This window comes from Cavia porcellus, unplaced genomic scaffold, assembly GCF_034190915.1.
Source record: "Cavia porcellus strain 051 isolate PalLab524CR breed Dunkin Hartley unplaced genomic scaffold, mCavPor4.1 scaffold_1, whole genome shotgun sequence".
In the NCBI taxonomy this organism is placed as follows: Eukaryota; Metazoa; Chordata; class Mammalia; order Rodentia; family Caviidae; genus Cavia; species Cavia porcellus.
The window spans coordinates 230,844,068-230,865,329 of record NW_026947484.1 but is presented as its reverse complement, the minus strand read 5'-3'; the positions used below and the strand labels follow the sequence as shown (position 1 = coordinate 230,865,329).

The following is a 21,262-nucleotide window of genomic DNA, read 5'->3' as shown; positions in this document are numbered from 1 at the left end:
TTTGCATCTTATTTGTAAGGGATTTTTATCTAGATGCTGCGTATAAAGAGCCCCTCCTCACTAAAAAAAAGATAAATAACTCGATTAAAAGTGGGTAAGGAGTCTGAGTAACATTTCCCAAAGAAAACAAAAATGCAAATAAGCACAGGAAAGCATGATTGCTAGAATTCGCCATGGGGAAATACAAACCTAAATCACAGTAGGTATTCTAGGAACCAGGAAGGGGCCTAGAAGGAGGCCTCGGGGTGGATAAACTTAGTTATTTTCTTTCTTTGTCTTCATTTTTTCCCCATCTGTTGGCCCTGTGAACTATAGTTTTCTGCCAACCCCTTTGTTTCCAAAGCATAGTTTTTCTTTTTGTCTTGACTCTTTCTTTCCCTCTGCAGTTGTAGACTCTTTTTATTTTCTTCTTTTCCACTAAAGACTCCTAAGCCTGTAGAAAATGAGTGTTTGCACATAAAAGCACCAAAGACAAGAGAAGTGTTTTCCCTTCCCTCAGAGCAAAAATGGAAAGAGGTGGGGTGGGGCACCCTCCAAGCCTCACTAAGTGTTGCTGTAGTTAGTACCACGCCCTACCTCTGGGTTAAACTGGACCCTGGAAATCCTTGCTCTTCCAGGGAGACCTACGTAAGGATGCAGCGCCCATCCATGTTTCAAGGAGAGTTTCTCATGCAGCCAGCGTGGGAAACCAATCAATCCTGAGACAGTGGAGAGAACCGGCTTGCAGGTCACACTGGAGGGAGCTGTCTCAAAAAACATGCACATCTGTGGGGCCTACCCAGAGTTATTTTGAGGGCATTTCTCTACACTGCTCTTTAGACTGCTCTCCTTTTCTCTCAAAAAACTGAAGGGCATAAGCTCAGTCCTCCTGTCGCCCTGGCTCCCTTTTTGGGTGGCTGGGGATATGTGCCATGCTGTGCTGTTCCAGTGGTTGACCAAGTGACAGCTGACGCTACCATGAACTTGCAAAGTCTATGGAGTCAAATCAAGAAGGAGCCCAGTGTTTTGCTTTCTTTCTTCCTCTCTCTTCTAAGAAGCCCTAATCCTTTACTTTTCCCTTCTCTGCCATTCAGGCTTTCATCCAGAAAACTCAAACCCGCTGACATTTTTCTTCCATAGGAGGAGGAGATCTGAATGGCTTGTTTCCCCTGGTATGTGATCTGTAGTTGTTAAGTTGTTAAAATCTCCGAGATTTTCAAACTCTATGGGTTCTTGTATTGATTTTAGGTCCCTAGATATAAAAATCTTTTGATTAGTTTTTGAATAAAGCCCAGCTGTTGTGTACAACATCTTTCCTACTTCCTTGCTGTGGGGTTTGATTCCGAGTGAGTTGGGGCGTGACACAGGTCAGTGGCATTCCTAGTTACTTTTATGCTATGTCAATGAAAATATGACTCAGTGCAAAGTCTAGTATATAAGTCGTAAGTTTCCCACCATATAAGGAATTGTGTTGGGCTACATGCAAAATATGTAATATAGTTAATGTGTAAAGTTACAAACTTCCTTTATTTTTTACGTTTTTTAACATTTTTAGCATTGGTGTTGTATATATAATTATAACAGTGTCAGGAGTGAAGAAACATTTGATCTGTTTTTGTATTTCTTGTAGCATAGATGCTAAAAATATTTCAGTTTATTTTATGAAATAGCATAAACTGAAGTTTAATAATTAAATAAGGGAACTTAGATGTCTGATTAATAACAGGAAACAGTTTCCTTCACAGGCACGCGTCCTCGTAGGTAGGATGAAAGACTACTGCTAATCACTGCATTTTCCTCATCCAGGTAGCACAGTGCATGTAATCAGATAACTCTGGTTTCAGCTCAGCAGTGTGGGCAGGCACAGGAGGTGGAGTTAGACTGTCCCCTCATAGCATTTTGTTGTCACTTAGGCAGTCTGTGCTCCAGCACCTTATAATCAATCTATGACAATTATTGCTAAATATCATATAATAATGTTAAAAAGTTTATAGTCTCATGGGGCTTCATTACTAGGTGTTCAGAGCCACATGCAGCCCAAGGGTGATGGATTGGGTATGCCTCGTATAAACCATAAGTTTACCTATAGATAGCATATTTTTATTGAATAATACTCATTTTGGTATAAGCAAGTTAAGTACATATGTAAACAAAAGCAATAGTTGGCCCTTAGAACATATTTAGTTTTATATAAAATAAAATGGTCAGGCTGGGGATATAGTTCAATAGCATAGGCCCCTGCCTGGCAAGTACAAAGTCATGAGTTCAATTCCCAGAACCAAAAGAATAAAAACTTAAAATGGTCTTTGTAATTTGGCATTAGAACCAGTACCTAGAAAATAGGTAGAGTGTGGTCATGCTTGTTTTTTTCTTTTAGAAAAGTCTTTGGATCCCTGTGTTGACATTTGAATACATAAAACAAAACTTTGAAATGGTGGGATCTCTGAAATAAAAGGGTTTATTGAGTCATTACAGAGAGTAGCCAGAAAACAGACCAGATCCTAGGGTAAGTTTCAGTGACTACCAACCACAGGGCTAGATAATAGTTGGAAATTTACTTGCCCAACCAGAGCTAAGGACGATGATGTCTTTTAATAAAGGGAATTGGGGAAGAAAGGCGTAAGTTGTTTATATAGAAACAATTTTTGCTGTACATAAGAAGGGTGTGATTGTGTAAAAGTGGGAAAGCTTTGGGATAGACGGACAGAGGTGAAGTAATTGTTGCTTATGGATTGATTGGGAATAAAAGTACAGAGCATTTGAACAGTCTGTTAAAGAATTCAAAATTTCAGGTGGGCATGTGGCTCAGTGGCATGGCGCCCACCTGGCAAGGGCAAGGTCCTGAGTTTGATTCCTGGCGCAAAACAACAGCAACAACAAAACCTTCGCAAAAACTCAAAGTTCCAGTATATGAAATGAAAATGTGAAAGTTTTGTTGGTTTCACTTGTTAACTGATTAACTTCCCTTATCTCTTTCTTTCTGTATCTTCCAGTCCTTGTAATTCAGTTTAGGAAATCTCAGAGGTTTTCTTGTGTGCTGTGTGTTTAATGTGTTAGGAAGGAGCTTCCTCTTACCCACTTCTTCTCTGCTTAGGATCCAGGTTCAGATTTTGTCCCTGCTATTTAAATTCTCTCTGGGAAGCTGCTGTCTGTGAGAACAGCTCCATGGGCCTGGCCAAAGTATTCCAGCCTCTTTCTCTCCCTGCAGCTTGCAGGGTGGACGCAAATTGGGCTCTGGCCTCAACTTACTGGCGTTCTTGTGTTAAGCATGCGCTAGCTCGGTCCTCCAGCCTCCTGGGTGCCCTGCACTGATCCCATCAGTGGTGCTTGAGTGTTTCGGTGCCCTTTCTACCCTGTTGACACTGTGAACTGTCTGGTTAGCCCAGCGTGGTGTCCCCAACTCTGCCTTCTCTTTTTTTTTCTCTTCTGTTTGTCATGTTTACAGGTTCTGAAAGACTTGACTTGGGACTTTCATCTGGGAAGCTGGCAACAAAAGGCTGAGATAATATGTGTGTTCCGCGGAAAAATAAACTGATGCTTCTGAATCCCTGAGCAAGTAGCAAGGCAGTTTCTGCTGCAGAACATACCTTGTAAAAGCAGGACTCTCAGGGCCGGGTAAGTCTCTACTGGTTTCCATGCTTCATACTTTTTTCTAGCTTCAAGTACCTGGACACAAAGCTTTTTGAAATTATAGTGGTTGCTGTTTATGTTCTGTTGAAGTGTTCTGTTCCTCCATAACCTTTTCTTTGAAAAGTAAACATTTACTGTATTTTTGTTAGATGTATCACAAGCTTCCTGTTGACAGAAAATAAAATACGTTTCTGTTACAGGACAAAACGTGATTCTTTTTGAATCTGTATGACATAGAGGAATGAAACTCCTAACCTGCTTGATGTCCGGTATGAGTTTGTGCTCTCTAAAACCAAAGAATGAATTTTAGAAGCAACAGAGGTTAAGAGCAGAATATATTTATTGAGAGAAAGAAAGTGTCTGTCCGAGAGAGACAGAGGGGTCCTCAGTGGGTTGTCAAAGACTGTCTTGGCTCAGAATTTAGCTCAGCAGCATAAGCACCTGCCTGGCAAGCGTGAAGTGAGTTGGATCCCTGATACCAAAACAAAACAGAAAAACAAAAACAAAAACAAAAGTGTCTTTGCTAAGGATTTTTATAGAGCTAAACCACAAGGTGAGGTGGGACCAATGTGGGGAAAAATGGGAACTCGCATGGCAGCCTGGCAGGAGGTGGGACAGAGCTCTGGTCAGCCAGGAAGAGTATTCGTGTATTTGCGCAGGTCAAATTGATTGAATCAGGATCAGTGGAGAGGCAGTCACACAGCTGGTGGGCATGAGTACACATCAGGGTCTTTGTTGGTAAGTGATTGGGTTAGTGGCTCTTTCTGGCTTCCTCCAGGTGATTAATGCCTATTTAGATTTCCGTCCCTGAAGTTCATGCTGAGGGTGTGGCTGCATTTGTTTTACCTTTTGTCTTGAGAGCTGGCCCACAGCAGAAGTGTCTGTTTCCTCCAAGGTTGCCAGATATCTGGTCTTCGCACTGGCTCCTTCCAGGGCGTAGCCTTCCCTGTCTCCCTATAATATTTCTGTCGAACCCAGATGCTTATAACATTTACATTAGGAATTGGGTATTATTTTTTTTAGAGTCCAAAATATTAAGTGGAGTATATTTTAGAGTTCAGAACGTACATTTATGCCGGACAGAGAAACGTGGCGTTTGAGTCTTGTGGGGCGCATACCAGCCTTCTTGGCCATTCGCTGGTAGCTTCTTGGGGCAGTAAGAGCTTTCTGCTGGGGAGCTTAACTGTGTAGGTAATTCTGATAATCATCGTAGCCCTGGCCTTTCCCGTCCCTGGGCTCCTGGTCCCATCTGTTCCGTGTTTCCTCCCTAGCTGTCAGCTTCAGCCTCAACACTCTAAAACTGAAGTATCTCTCAGTCCCGTGCTCAGTTTCCTGTCCGGAGGTGTCTGTGTGTGTTTAACGGTGCGGCTTGAACACGTGGAGGCCGTTTGGACACTGCTCCCAGCCTTTTTTCCTGTAGCTTCTTTTGCAGTGTTTTCCCCTTTTCTTTTACTTGTATTGTCTCAGTGTTCTACACGTTGGCTTCTAAAATACAAGCTTCTATTTATTGTTAATGTGGCATAATAAAGAATATATCTTAGCTGGTGTGGTAGCATATGTCTGTCATCTCAGCGCTGTGGGAGCCTGAGGTAAGAGTATCTCAGGTTTAAGGCCAGCCTGGACTACTGGTAAATGACCTTGTGTTTAAAAGGAAAAAAAAAAAAAATATGATCTTTGTCCCTGGTCCCTGACAATTGAGCTTCAAAAACCCTTGAAATTTTCTGAATGATAATTATGTGTCTTTTATTCTGGATAATGAGTCCATTTTGACCACACCTGAGTTTGTGTTAATGAAAAGACCCTGGATGGGCTTTAAGTTTCAATAGAGAGGCTATCCACCTCCGAAAGACCGAAATTAGATGGTCAGTCCTTGCAGCCCCTCACCCTGTAATCCCAGAAGGGGAGAGGGTTTGGATGTTGGGTTCAGTCAGTCTGTGGCCAGTAATTCAATCAGTTTTGTAGAGGTAATGACACGCCATATAAAAAGCATGTAACGCTGGTGAACATGTATGTGGCAGAGACCGAGCCTGTGTTTCCTGAGGAGAGTGTGGCAGCTCCGCTCCTGTGCCCTCTCCTCTGACTTTGCCCTGTGCACCTCTCCCGTTTGATTGTTCTGCAGCTGTACCTGTCAGGTCCCAGATGAGCAGCTAACCAGGATGGAAAACTCAGCACCAGTCATGAATTAGGGATGGAGTTTAAGAAATACTTTACTTATTTATTTTTTTTCAAATCCATTTTACTCAAGAATAAAAAGAAAAATAAAAAGAAGAGGAGGAAAATAACTACAACAAAATTTCAAAACACATCAGTTGGCGGGACAGCAGTGGTGCATGTGTTGTGCGTTGTCATCCCCAGGTCATTCACTGAGAGCACAAGACATCTGCATTCAGTTTGAAAACAGTTTATTAACAAGGAGGAAAAAACAAGACAGAAACAAGTTGCCCTGAGGTGGGGAGGAGGTCTAGCAAAAGGTGGATACTCATGAGCCTGGTTTCTTTGTAACGATTAGCAATCCTTCCTTCTAGGTGGATACTGTGTGTTTATGTACTATAAAGATCAGGTTTTCTCTCATGTTTTTTCTATATGTCATTGTGAATTGCAGAGTTGTAGGATATTTGAGTACATATCTTTGGGACCCTCTCAAAGCCTGATAAATTTTGTGCTTGAAACATTGGCTTATTAGTGGACAAATGTTTTTAAAATAATTGATTAATGAATAAATGTTTTTAGTCTTATAGAAGTTGGTAATTTTCTCTTAGTGCTGCCTCTGTTTATTTTTTTTAATAACTGTGGTGACTTGGAGTCTGCCCACAAAGAACAGTAAAAAATGCCGTCTAATTTGTATGCTTTCTTTGGTACTGGGGATTGAACTCAAGACCTCATTGCTTGCCAGGCAGGCCCTTAGGCCACTGAGCTAAATACCCTTGTATGCTTTTTTTCCTGACGTGTTTGGGATTGAACCCAAGGATATCACATAGAGCTATGTCCTTAGCGCTTGTATTTTAATTTTGAGACAGGGTCCCACAAAGTTGCCCAGCCTGGACTTGAACTTGCAATCCCCCAGCCTCAGCCTCCCAGAATCCTGGGATTACAGGTATGTGCCACCATGCCTGGCCTATATGCGTTGCTTTTTTAAAAATTAAATATAACTTTATTATAGTTTTCAGTATCACTGTTTCAGTATCACAGTATCATTATATAAAGTAATGTATATTTTAATAATATAGGAGAAACTATCTTAGTTCATCAGACTAATATAATGCACACAAATCATTGCCACTATATTTTTTCTTTTAAAAGAAACTTGAGAAGGTTAATTATAAATCAAGAATAGGACACACTTGAGTGGAATGCAGGTGCTCGGAGAAATGAGGCGCTGCTTTGTTTTTATAAACGTTAAAATCGAATAAAATTGTTGGGAGGTATGCAGTAGGGTTGGAAAGAACTCAGACTTTTTTAATAATCTTAATTACTTACCCATAGACCAGGGCATGTAATTATGATATTACCGTTTTATCAGAATCTTTATTTTAATTCCTCCTGAATATTTTAATGTAGATTAAGTTGAATAATTTAAAAATCAACATACATATTTTGCATGACTAGGCACAATATTTCTGTAGGAGTGAATGCTGAATGTTTCTTTCCTTTTAAGGGTTATGTCTGATATGATTTCTCCTGATCCATGATGCCCTCTAGTGAATTAGCCTTTCAGAAACACTTGAGAGGCAGTAATTGGTACAGTGAAATCTTCAAAAAGGAACATAGTGGTAATTAGAACTGCTCTATTGCTTTTTTGAGGGAAAGTTTTTGTTCCTGCCCGAGTTAAATTAAAGACTGAATAACATGCAGCTTTGAAGTTCTAGATCCCATATAGGCTGTTAGTCCTCAATCAGTAAATGTTGAGCACCCTTTGGGTGTGTAGCACTGTACCTCAGAGGTTGTGAAGGTTTCAAAGATAGTGTGTCATGGGTGTGACTTCAAGCGACCTGTGTATCGGTGTGAATATCATCCTCGCAGTTCTCCTTTAGTGAACATTTAGCCTGTCCCCAAGCTGCTCAAAATAGTTTGCCTTGTCATTTAAGTCTAAGAATTATACTCAGGTAGGTAGCATTTTTAGTTTTGTTTTACTAGTACAAAAATTGAGATCCAGAGAGGTTAAATAATTTGTCCAAGGTTACACCCTAAGTGGCAGAGCCAAGCCAATATATGTGAAATGCTAGTGGGTATGTTAAGGTAAGTTTTACTTGTTCACAAGTTGACAGCTGTCTGATACCAAGTTAGCTCAAGTTATTTTTGTGCATTTTACGTTGCTCTTTTAAGTTCGGGTTTTCTTCTTAGTTTCAGTCTTACAAGTGGTAGTTTAATATTTAATAATTTATATCTAAATATTGCAGTTCATTTTAACTCTCAGCTTGTAAAGTATTTAAAGATTTATTTGACGGAATGACGCAATCTTACCTTCTTGCAAGTGTTGTACTTTCTTTAATAAAATGTCGGTGTCGCTCCCGGCCTGCAGGAAGAACACGCGACAGATTTTGACGGTGTGTAATCTTGCCTTTATTTGTCTCCGCGTGGGCCCCGCGAGGCCTCCGCTCTGTCACCAGCCCTTTCTCGCCGGTGGACTTTCTCTATCTCTCTCTGTGCTTCCTCCTCGTGGCGGGAGAGGCATTCACTTTTATAGGGCAACAGTAGCCAATCAGTTCAAAGCGCGCGATGCGGGCTGACTGGCTAACATCAGCTGTTGCTAGGCAGACTATCTTACAGAGCGGGTTGTTTAAGTCGCCAGGGCAATCAGGGGGCAGGAAGCAGGCGCCAACTTGGCTCACTCGATGGGAGGGGCAATCTAGCTCAGGCTCCGCTCCCACCTACAGGCCCTACGTCCGCCAAGTAAGGCGACCGGTGTCGGCCGCGGCTCCCAACATCTCCCCCTATTTTATTTACTTTGAATGAATGTATGCATCGCAGCCCGCCCTGGATCGAGTGCAGAGGCTTATGCCCTGTGTTGAGGCCCACCGTAGGCCCTTGGCTTGGACCCTGGTCGGCCGTCCCCGGGTCCACCAAGGCCTTGAGACCCTCGTCTTTTTTCCAGGGCCAGGAGTGAACTGGACGGAACCTGGATGCACATAGGCATGCACTCATGCCCCTCCGTGTGATCCCCTCGGAGAGACATCTAGATCTGGGCAGATTCTAGTAATCCAGCGGCTTTCGTGCAGTATGGGGTAGGGCCTGGCTTAGGTCGAGTCGTGCTGGGGAGGCACGCTCTTACCCGTCATTGACTCACCTACCCTGCTGTGTAGTGTCAATAGGGAAGGAGTGCGGAAGACCCGCCACATCTAGACCCGGTCGTAGGCCAGTCGAGCGAGCCATGCGTAAGCCTGGGGGTCATTGTGCCCATCACGGGCTGCTGCCAGGGCCGCATGGGCAACCAGGCGTACTTGACGCCGGGCCGCCGCAAGGCGCCCATTAATAAATGATGTGACCCATCGGAGCAAGCATGGTCCTATAAGTAAGAGCAGAAGCAAGGAGCACAGGGGACCTAACAATGGTAAAATATAGGGGAGCAAGCCATTCCAGGCTCCCCAAAAGGGATTGTCTTGTAGTTCTCTTCTTCTCTTTTCTAGGTCTTCTTGTAGTTTCTTTAATCGGTCTCGAACGATTCCGGACTTGTTGGCATAAAAGCAGCATCTTTCCTGTAAGGCAATACAGATACCTCCCCTCTCTACAGTGAGTAGATCTAGGCCCCTTCTATTCTGCAGAACAACCTCTGCAAGGGAATCAATTTGATCTTGTATCTCCTGAAGGGTTTTCTCAACTATAGACATGTCTTCTATCAATTGCTTGGATAACTGAGTATATTTGGTTAATGAAACTCCTAGGCCCGCAGTCCCGGCGGCCAGGGCTCCAGTTATCCCCAGACCAGCCAAGAGAGGTAAAATCAGCACATCTCTCTTATGTCTTTTTATAAAGGTGTCCACAGCTGGGATGGGCATGGGTTGGTCCCCAGGGACAATACCAATGTCAGGCAACAAGTAAGCTAGGCCACATAGGCCGGTCCAATTACTGGGCAGGTAGGTATAAGCATGTCCATTGCCGCAAGCAAATACTTTGCCAAAGGGGGCACATAGCGGCGAGCTACTACTTACATTGGTTATGGACTCACACGAGGCGACTGCCAGCGCTCCAACAATAATATCATAACTATTATTTTGTGGGTACTTTTGGAAACAGGATGCATTAAACTGTCCCATAAACTGGACCCGAAATGGAGGCCCATGTGAGCAATTATAGGGTGTGCTATAATTGTAAGGTTCACTTTTATAGTCTCTAAACGGCATGGCCAGCGGCCATGATTCTCCCATCATCATACACAGCCAACAATCGGAGGCCAGCCCTGGGTCAGTAAGATTGAGTGCTTTGTGGGTAGCCTCTAATATGGATTCAGTAGCGGGGTCAAGGTTAATGCCTTGGGATTTTGGGCGTAGGAGTGGATGGTAATTGACTTTAGGGAACGGATTTAATTGTTCCCATCGCTCGATGACCTGTTCCTGCCGGTACTGGTCTTGGACCCCTCCACCGTCAGAGATGTGAACGGGAGCGGTCATAGACCAACAGACCGTTTCTCCAACCTCTCCATTACAACCTGACTGCATGAATGGAGAACTGCCTACAGCAGCGGGAATATGGTTAGGGGCAACAGGGCTTTTAGTTGTAGTTAGCGTTGCCATCCAATAGGTTGTACTCTTAAGTTTGCATTGTTTTGTCTCTGTATAGCATGTAACATGCATGGATTCCTCAAACTTAGTGCAGGGACATGTGGCGAGATCACCAGGCCCTGAGGGACTCACCTTAGGCTTAAGTATGCACTGATAGGATGGTTGACTAAATCCTCCTGCAGTGGAGGGGTACACAACTGAGAATGCTGTTTTATCCCCACAATCGGTCCCTGGTCCTTTTTTGGCGCTAGGTGGTATACTGCTTACCGTGCCACCTCCGCAATCGCACGGACTGCCAAGAAGGCTCGTGCGAAGATCTATTCCAGAAGCGGGGCCCCCCAGCCCCGCATGTACCATACTTATCCTGAGGAGTGCTAGGACAACGCCCCCAACGAAAAAAGCAGCCTTTTTCGGGTTCATCTGGCTGTCAGGCCTGCTGCTGGTCTCCGGCAGGACAGGATTAGTCTTCAGTCGAAGGGCTTGTCGCACGCGTCAGTCTTTCTGGGACCCACAATGGTTCTCGTCCCGGTTCCTGCGGGAAAACACAAACCGCACCTCGGTTCCAGCTGACTACCGGATCTGGGCCCATCCATTGTCCCGTCAGGACATCTTTCCATTTTACCCATCCCTTATTGCTAGGAGATGGATTACAATGCTCCATAGCCGGGGGGTGGTTGTTATTGTTCAGGTTTAAAAAATTGTATGTGAATAGTGCCATGGATAGCCGTGCCTTTGGGGGCAGGCCCTGGCCTACTCCCCCTTTTTGTTTATATAAGATTTCTTTGAGGCTTTTGTGAGCTCTTTTAATAATTTCTTGGCCTTGAGGATTATATGGGATCCCATGTTTTAAGTGTACTTTTATAGTCTTACAGAACTCATTGAAGGCTTTTTCTGTATAGGCTGGTCCGTTATCTGTCTTTAATATTTTGGGCTTGCCCCACGCGGCCCAAGCCGCTAAGCAGTGATTGATCACATTAGATACCTTTTTACCTGTCTCTGCAGTTGCGAATATAATATGAGAACAGGTGTCCGTGGAGACATGGACATACTTAAGAGATCCAAATTCTGTTATGTGTGTGACATCCATTTGCCAAATATCGCCAGGGATCAACCCTCTGGGGTTAACCCCCATTGATATGGCAGGCGTGTGTGTGGCGCATGAGCCGCACAGTCGCACGATGTCCCGCGCCTCAGCCCTGGAGATGCGGTACTGGTTGGCTAGCGTCCTGGCATTGACATGGAATTTGTCATGGAACTGACGGGCTTGCTCTATTGGAGATAACATATTGAAAATCCATAACGGGCGAGTGGCCGCGTCAGCAGCCGCATTGCCCTGTACCATGGGCCCTGGTAGGTGTGTATGTGCTCTTATGTGAGTGATGTATATTTTGTTGTGTCTATTTATGAGCAATGTCTGGATAGACAAAAACAAGTTAGTTACTTTGGAGGTTGGTTTAATTGGGCCTGCAGTCTCAAGGACCTGCATGGCATTGACAACATATTTTGAATCAGAAACAATATTAAGGGCCCCTGGGAACTTCTCGAGGACGGTTTGTACAATTTGTAACTCCACCACCTGTGGTTGATCTGGTTCAAACTGTATGTTAACTGGAGGCATGCCTGAGACCACATAGGCCCCTATCCCGGTTTTTGACCCATCAGTATAGACTGTTGTTGCAGGAGTAAGGGGTGCAGGGGCGGTGATTTTTGGAAATATCACCGGATATTGAGTAATAAACTGTAGTATAGGGTCCTTAGGGAACTGATTGTCTATCTCCCCAAGAAATACGCATCTCAGGATGGCCCAAGTATCTATGCAAGCAGTCAGAATTTTTATTTGAGAAGCGGTATAAGGCACCCGAATAGCGTGAGGCGTGGAGCCAAAATGCTGGATGGCTCTACTATGTGCCTCCAGAGCCAGAGAAGCAACTGCTTCCGGGTAATGTTTAATAATCTTGGCAGGTGAAACCTTAGGGTGCACCCACAGAAGTGGTCCTTTCTGCCAAATCACTGCCGTGGGCTGGGAACTGGTCTGCAACAAGCAGACCTCAAAAGGCTGTTCTGGGTCAATTTTCTGTAATGTAGCTTTGCTTAGGGCCTCTTCTATCTTTTTTAGAGCAACTCTGGCCTCTGGGGTGAACTTTCTAGGGGAGGCAATATCCGGATCCCCTCTTAGGAGATCAAACAGGGGCTTTAAGTCCGAATTAGGGATGTGCAAGTAAGGCCTGATCCAATTTATATCTCCCAGTAACTTTTGCATGTCATTTAGGGTTGTAAGATTATCTGTTCTGATGGTTACCTTCTGTGGAGAAATCGATGTAGGGGAGACTTTGGTACCCAAGTAAGTCACTATGTCTCCTCCTTGAATCTTGTCAGGGGCAATATGTAGATTAGCCTTTCTCAGGGCCTCGACCAACTGGCCGAGCATATTATTCAGCATGTCTGGGTCCCTGCCGCTGAGCAAAAGGTCGTCCATGTAATGCACACATCTTATCTTGGGAAAGGATTTCCGTAGGGGGGCCAGTAGGGAATCAAGGTAAATCTGACACATAGTGGGACTGTTGGCCATACCTTGGGGCAGCGTTATCCACTCGTATCTGAGATCAGGGCTTTTTTGGTTAATGGTGGGTAAGGTAAAGGCGAACCTATGGGTGTCCTCTGGATGCAGGGGGATTGAGAAGAAACAGTCTCTAAGATCTATAACATAAACTGGCCAAGACTGAGGGATGGCTGAGAGAGCTGGCAGCCCCCTCTGGACCGCCCCCAGGGGCTGCATCTGCGCGTTGACCGCCCTTAAATCATGGAGCAGCCTCCACTTGCCTGATTTCTTTCTAATAACAAAAACAGGGGTATTCCAAGGGGAGGTTGATGGCTTTATGTGCCCTGCCTGAAGCTGGGTTTTGACTATCTCGGTTAACGCTAAAAGCTTTTCCTTGGGTAGGGGCCACTGAGGTACCCAAACTGGACTCAGGGACTTTCAAGTGATCTTAATTGGAGTAGGCAGGAGAACTTTCTCAGCGGCCCCTAGGAAAAACCCAGCCCGTGTCTACCTTCTCTTTTCTCTACAGGTACGGGAGATGTCCGGCCCTGCAGGGCAGAGCCCAGGCCCTTGCCGGGAAAATATCCCTGATTTTTAAGTATACCCTTGGCTTGAGGAGAGCAGGTGGATGTGAGAGTGACATCCATCTGAGTGAGGATGTCTCTTCCCCACAAAGATACCGGCAGCTGTAGAACAAAAGGTTGAAAATGTCCTTGGTGACCCTCCTCATCACACCAAGGCAGAGTCACGGCACTAACCTGGGGGGCAGCCACCATCCCCAACCCTTGGAGTGTGTTGTCAGCTGTATTGGTGGGCCAGCTAGAAGGCCAGTCCCTCTTGGAGACAATGGAGCGGTCTGCCCCTGTATCCAGGAGTCCTGTTATATTTCTACCATTAACCCTGAGCGAGAGCATGGGTCTTTTATCAAGAGTCATATGAAGTCCTTCAAAAATTTCTCCAGAGGAGCCAAAACCCTGATCCCCTCTAACCCGTTGTCTAGACTGGAATCTCTCATGGAGACTGGGGAGCAATAAAAGTTGTGCTATCTTATCCCCCTCATTAATCACCATGGTCCCTACATGAGATTGGACCATAATCTTAATGTTTCCTGTGTAGTCTGAGTCTATAACCCCAGGGAGCACGGTAAGGCCCCGGAGGGCTGTGGAGGACCGTCCAATCACTAAACCAACTGACTTTTCAGGTAACGGTCCCTTGAAGGTGGTCCCGACCACCTGAACGCCCATATCGGGCGTTAATAGGAGTCCGGAGGCGACACAGAGGTCCACGCCTGCTGACCCAGGGGTAGCCCTTGTGGAGGGCTGCCACTTTGTGTTGTCCTGTCTAGGGGGTGGGGGCCCGTCCGTAAGGAGGGCCCCCTCTGGCCGTTTTTTGGCTCTTGAATTCCCCTGCCACTAATGCGGTTTCCCTGGGCATCAAAAACTGATCTGCAATCTTTCGCTTTGTGTGTTCCCTTCCTGCATCGTTCGCACACGCCTATTGGCCCTTCCCGTGTATTAACACTGTGCGGACAGTCTCTCCTAATATGCCCTGGTTCCCCGCAGCCAAAACATCCTTTGGGCTTACGATCTCGCTTAGGTCTGGAAGCACCCTTAGCTTGTGCTGTCGCGGCTACAAAGGCCGCCGCAAGCTTTGCTGCAGTCATCTGCCCTCCAATCTCCCTACAAATCCTAATCCAAGCATTGAGATCCTTGTTTTTATGCGGGGCAAGAGCCGCTTTGCACTCCGTTGTGCATTGTTCAAAAATGAGTTGTTTGATCAGGGGCTTTGCCACTTTTTGGTCTGAAAAAACTTTATCAGCCGCGTCCTGCATCCTAGCCACGAAATCAACAAATGGCTCTGTGGCACCCTGTACTATCTTTGAAAGGCATAATGAGGCCGCCCCCGCACCGTTCACCTGTTTCCATGCGCGGAGCCCAATATTAGAGATTTGGTCATACACCTCATTGGGGAACTGAGTTTGGTCATCCCTATATTGACCTGAGCCCTGGAGCATATCTTCGTTCCACCTTGCATGCCCCCTGTTAACATTCTTTTCTGCTTGCTCGATGGCAAACTCAGCATACCAGGCTCGCCAATCAAGATAACTACCCGAAGGAAGGCACGCCTTGGCCAGCTGCATCCAGTCACCCGGTGTAAGAGGCTGAGAGGCAAGATTCTCTAGCATAGCTATGGTATAAGGAGCTGTGGGCCCGAAGGTCGTGACAGCGCTTTTTAATTCTCTGATCTGCTTTATTTCAAACAGTTCCCAAACATTGCGCCCTTTGCCTGGGGCCATTTGCACAGGGTATACTCCATAAGGACCGTAATCTAGTCCTTGCATCGGTGGGTGCCCTCCGAACCATCGTTCACCCTTCCATAACTGCCCATGAAAATACCGTCTGCCCCGTGGCGCGACGTCATAGGACGGTGGTCGCGACAGAGTGGAACGGGGCGTCACTTCCTGTGCCGGCTGAGAGGAGGGAGGGTTCCCTGTAGCGGCCTCTCGGCGGGGAGCCGCTTCTGGAAAAGAGCTCCAGGGCGGAGCGGATGGCTCTCTATCTCCTCCCCGCCAGAGAGCGCTCGGGGGCCCTTTCTCCTCTCTCTGCTTTTCTCGGGCGGCGCACGCACACAATTCACGGCGCAACTCAGCATAGGGGTTTTTGGCCTCTCGGCTTCCTGCCCCACCTTCTGGTTCCTCCTCGCTATCTAAGTCTGAGGACTCCAGAACTTGGGTGTCCTCTATCTTTCCCTGGATTTTTTCCCCCTGGACAGATCCCTCCCAAGAGCATTCCGACTTTGCCTGCTCAAAAGCCTTGCGTGCGTCTATGATTTCCGCGTCTCTAACTGCTGACGGGAACCCCTTCCCCTCCCCTTCAAGGCACGCATGTATCATTTCCCACAGGGGGCGAATAGCCGGCGAAATATCCCCTTCCAATTCCGCCGAGGTGAGGTCCCCGCCTAACTTCTCCCATGACGGCAGGTTTAAATGCCCTGTGGGTAAAAACCAGGGAGCCACCCTATCTATCTCTGCTATGAATAGTTCCAGTGTTTTTTGACCTACCCTGAGGTCTCTAGCTTTTAAAAGCTTTCTAAGGGCCTTTACCAAGGGCCGCGCCTCCGCGCTCGGTAAATTACCCATTCTCAACCTCTAAGGGCTGTAACTCACCGCGTGTGACTTAGAGAACCCGTCACCTACGCGTGAGCCTGAGGGGAGTCTAAAAGCCCTGTAGGTGCGCGCCACCCAGAGCCCAGGCTTATCCCCCACTCACCTGTCTGGCAGCACCACGCTGGAGCGTTGCACACCACCGCCGTGTCTCGGGGTTGATCAGTCCCCGTACGGGCCACCAAATGTCGGTGTCGCTCCCGGCCTGCAGGAAGAACACGCGACAGATTTTGACGGTGTGTAATCTTGCCTTTATTTGTCTCTGCGTGGGCCCCGCGAGGCCTCCGCTCTGTCACCAGCCCTTTCTCGCCGGTGGACTTTCTCTATCTCTCTCTGTGCTTCCTCCTCGTGGCGGGAGAGGCATTCACTTTTATAGGGCAACAGTAGCCAATCAGTTCAAAGCGCGCGATGCGGGCTGACTGGCTAACATCAGCTGTTGCTAGGCAGACTATCTTACAGAGCGGGTTGTTTAAGTCGCCAGGGCAATCAGGGGGCAGGAAGCAGGCGCCAACTTGGCTCACTCGATGGGAGGGGCAATCTAGCTCAGGCTCCGCTCCCACCCACAGGCCCTACTTCCGCCAAGTAAGGCGACCGGTGTCGGCCGCGGCTCCCAACAATAAAACATTTATTTTTTGAAGTCTAGAGAGTTAACTGTTCATTCCTTTGCCTAGGAATTATTCAAGTGTATTTATGACTTAGGTTCTTTTTGGCATTCATAGCCATTTATCATCGTATTCATTGGACTTGGTTTGTTTGTTTTGCTTTGTTTTTTGTTTTTTGAGTTTCACTAGTTCAGATTGACCTTGATTGAACTCACTGTGTAGCCTAAGCTGGCCTCAAACTGACAAGGTTTCTCAGCCTTAGCCTCCTAAGGACTGGGATTCCAAGCATGCGGTACTACCACACGTGGCTTCACTCAGTTTTTAAGGGTTTCATACCTTTTACACATTTGATTTTCATCATTGAAAATAAATAGAAATTGACTTTGTTTAGGTAAATTAATTTGAGGAGGTGGGCTTTTGATATCCTAGGTTATATCTATTTGTGCTATACTCAGGTCAGTGTTTTACAAATGTAGATAAAAAGTTAGAATGCATCTTCAGTGTAATTATTGAGTCAATAAGGTGAGCCTTCAAGAACACAGGAAAATTATTACGATATTTATAAAGTAGATATGTCTCATTTCTGGAAACTTGTCTTAGTCTGTATGTATGACAGTATTTCCTTGCTCCAAGGTATTTGTATATGGTCCCTAAGCTGTATGTAGCTAAGCTGTAGGTTAATGATGACTGTAATATTCTGTCTTCCCCCTCGGCCCCATCTCTTTCTCATTCAGTTCTGTGTACACCTGAAGACTTGTTATCAACATGCCTGTTACTTTCCATGGAGGTATGCATGGGAAGTGAAAGGGAACATGAGAAGGAATGAAACAGCTGCCTTTCTGAGTGGAAGGGAGGTGCCAGTGCCAGTCTAGAGTTTAGAGTCTACAAGGATTGAGAGGGCTCTAGAGAAGAACATTTCCGTGAAAGTAGAAGCTCAAAAAGTTCCCATCTGACCCATGTGCCCTTTGGTGAAAATGAATCACTTGCTTTAAAGATTTCTTGTGATTTTATGATTTTTATTTTCTACTTACTGTTTCATTTCTCTCTGCTTCCAAAGGTTTTTCTAGCAATAATAAAATGTCAGAGGACCATTTAAGGAGTAGGAGTTGAGGAATAAGTTGTGGTCTGAATTCTGTGGTCTGGGATCTGGGAACATAAAATGAAGCATGTTGGTGAGGGATTAAAATAATAGACACAAGCTAGTCACAGAGGCATTTGAGAGAAGAAACAGGAAGGTGGGAGAGGCCCTTAATGCCAAGTTAGCCTTTTATGCATAGTAGTTAACAACTGCGTTATTAGTGGCTAAACACTGTTACTCTGTATTTTCAGGTACATCTGAGCGAAGTTGGTTTTTATAGGCTGATCTGAAAACCTGATTACTGGGTATCATGTACTTTCTATGGGAAAATAACATTCTGAATTCTAAATAGCAGACTTCAAAATGCAGACTTTTGAATGCTAGGTAACATTCTTTTGAATCAAGACTATTATCTCTGTCCATAATTGGGTGGAATTCCTAATTTGGCAATTCTAGTTTGTAATCTGGAAATCTAAATTGTATTTGACTGTAAATTTGGCAAGTGTTGGAATAGGGATATTATAAAAATATTTCTACCCTAAATATGATCTCATTGAATGCCACAAATTGGAAGATTCTGTTTACTTTTAATTAAGTAACTTTGATAAGAAGACCTCAATAATACTTGCTATACTAATATGTATCTTAAGATTTGATTTATTTTGTAAGAATTTTAAAAATCATGTTACGATTCAGATGGATTTTGTTAATTTTATCACAGTGAAGAAAAGACCAGACTTCTTGGGAATCTAGTAAGGTTGCCTGTTGGCTGTGTTTCTTTGATAAAGTTATCTTCCCCCTTATATGTCCTTGTTTCTGACATGGTGGCTACTGGGGAGCTTGAGACAGGCAGATCACTGAGTTCAAGGTCAGCCTGGGCTATATGGTCTCAACCCACATAGTGAGACCCTGTCTCAAAAACCAAAACTGAACAAAGAAGAAACCACCACCACCACCAAGTACAAAACATTGAGATTGTTCATAATGGCATTGTTTATATAGCTAAAACCTGAAATACACAGGTATGAAATAGAACGGGTAACTACATTTTGGTGTGCTTCTATAGTAAAGTACTACCAGCAATGAGAAAGAACCTTTGCTACTCTTTGTTTATATGGACAAGCCCCAGAAACATATGCTAAGTAAAATATAAGTTAGATATAATATATAAGCGAATGCACTTTCTGGTGCCAATAGATAAAGTTAAAAACAAGTAGGACTAACTATAGTCAGGGAAGTCATGGTTACCACGGGAGGCAGGGGAGGCAGTGATTGGGAAGGGGCATGCATGAAAGGGTTCTTGGATTGCAGGCAGTATTTTATCTTGATATGCATATATTCACTTTGTAATCATCAAGGTATCTATCTAGGACTTAAATATTTTACCATGTTGTTCAGTTTGTAAAAGGCTGCAAGTATGCACCAAAACAAAACATAAAAGGAACGCAAAGGGACTGACTGGCTTAGGGACCAGAGCTAGGTTAGAGCTCAGCAGTACCACTAAAAATGTACTTTCAAGCAATTCATCTGTCAAACCCTGGGATTGTAGCTGTAAGATGGAAATAATATTTGCCTTTGGGACTAGTGTCATTTGCGGTAAAAGTTTAAAAGCACGTTAAAGGCTACATTTTAAGGCTATAGAAAATACTTCCTGAATGTAAGGCGACATACATTATTTGTTACACTGCACTTTTGTATTGTTGTGCCTTATATGTGCTGTGTGTGTTTTCACATAGAACTGCATGTGAATTCACAAGTAGTAAAGGGGCTAATAATTGAAAGTGAGGAGGACGTGACTATGTAATTATGGTACATTTCTCTGGGCAGACAGTCACTTTAGATGAGTATTTTGTTACCTTAACATGTACCAAGAGTATTAAAGACTCACTCAAGAAACCTAGGAGTGTGCATTATTTATAAATGTATTCATAATTGGCTTGTGATGCCCAATAATTTTTCTTCGGTTATCATTTAATTAATCTGAGAGATTCTGATTTTCGTAGGTTGTTTCTTATTTTTGGGAGGCGGATGTCAGAGTCTTGCTATATAGTTTAGACTGGCCTTGAATTCCTTTCGTAGCCCAAGATGGCCTTGAACTTGCGGGGATTATAGGTGTGTGCCACAACACCAGCCTGGTTGCTTGCATTTTAAGATAAAATTGAATGAATGTTCAGTCTTTGTTAACTTTTAGATTTGATATTATAATAAGCTAAAATTTGGGAGTATTTACCTTTTCAGGAAAGTAATTACAAGTCTTGGAAATTATGCAAAGCTATTTCATCTTGAAACATTTAGAAATTCATTTTGGTTTTTGGTAATTACAGTGTTTCAGTAAGACAGACATCTAAATAGGGATTGCATTTGGCAGTCATGTACATGTTCTTGTTCTAAACTAAGTACTATTTCTGTGGCTTAGATTTTTTTCTTTATAAATAGAATTTTAATCAGTATAGGTTAGAATTTTGTCCAAGTATATTATAATTAGTACTGGCTACTTCATTCTAAAATGTGTGTAATAAGTTTAATAATATTTTAAAAGCACTTCTGCCATTAAATCAAAGCAAGTAGGAATTATATGAATAATCACATGGTTTTACATGCTGTGACCACTCACTCAGATATTCTTTTGAATATACTATGTAGCAAAGCTGTTCCTAGAAGAACAAGTACTATCACCATCTTTCTAAATGTGCTGGATCTGTCCTTTCAGGCTCACTGACCAACGCATAGGCCTTTTTAAAAGTTAAGGATAGGCAGTTTGAGTTGCATGGAATTATTTAGGACGGTGGTTAAGAAGTATCCTTTGTACAGTGGGATGCACCTAGACTTCAGTCTCAGTTTTTCACTTTCCCAGGTCATCAAAAACAAGAAAAGCCTGAGAACCGCCATGAGCGAGAGGAACCTGTGTAGAGACGTGATTCTAGCTGGAGTGTAGTATCCTGATGGGCCCCTGCTATGAAACAAGAACTTTAGATAAGAACCAAAGAAATGTAAATAAAATATAGACTGTAAGAAAATATACTAGTATTAATTCATAATAGTTGTGACAAATATTATGTAAAAATGTTAATGTAGAAGAAATAGTGTTATATGTAAATTCTATACTACCACAATTGTTCTGGAAATCTAAAATTATATCAGAATAAAAAAATTGTTAAGAAGAAGAATATGTAAGACAGGAATTATTTTTATAATCATCTTTGGAAAAGATAACCTGTCGTACTTGGTGATTCTGGTGATTTCTGCTGATTCTGGTGGTTTCATTGATGTCCAAACTATATCTCAGTTTCTTATATCTTTAAAATGGAGATAAAGTTGGCTATATCTGTAGGATTGTTGTGAGGATTAAGTAAGGTAATGCAGGCTAAAGTGTTCGTAAAGTTTTCTGGGGCAGTAAAGGCTCAGTGATGGTGATGGCTTGTATGGTCAGCTTTTTGTACAGAGGAATGCATGCTATGGAGAACATGTTGGACTTTCAGGGCATGCCCTGAGTGACCACGGACCTCCAGGCCTCAACTCTTAAAGCTCCACAGTACCTCCTACTACTGGTATTCT

At 44.1% G+C, this 21,262-nt stretch overlaps 1 protein-coding gene across 8 annotated transcripts in view; it reads left to right on the top strand.

Moving 5' to 3' along the window:
• Positions 1-21,262, top strand: part of Lclat1 (lysocardiolipin acyltransferase 1) — a 171,201-nt gene that overhangs the window by 14,867 nt on the left and 135,072 nt on the right. For 4 of the 8 annotated variants that reach the window (XM_063230340.1, XM_003473009.5, XM_063230338.1 and 1 more), the window contains exon 2: positions 3,425-3,594. The exons of 1 other annotated variant lie outside the window; for it this stretch is intronic. The gene's annotated coding sequence lies outside the window, so the exon portion shown is untranslated. Of the gene's footprint in view, positions 1-1,073; positions 1,152-3,424; positions 3,595-6,626; positions 6,704-21,262 lie in introns of all 8 variants that reach the window. 3 more of the 8 variants (XM_023566335.2, XM_063230339.1, XM_063230336.1) reach the window with 2 other exon arrangements.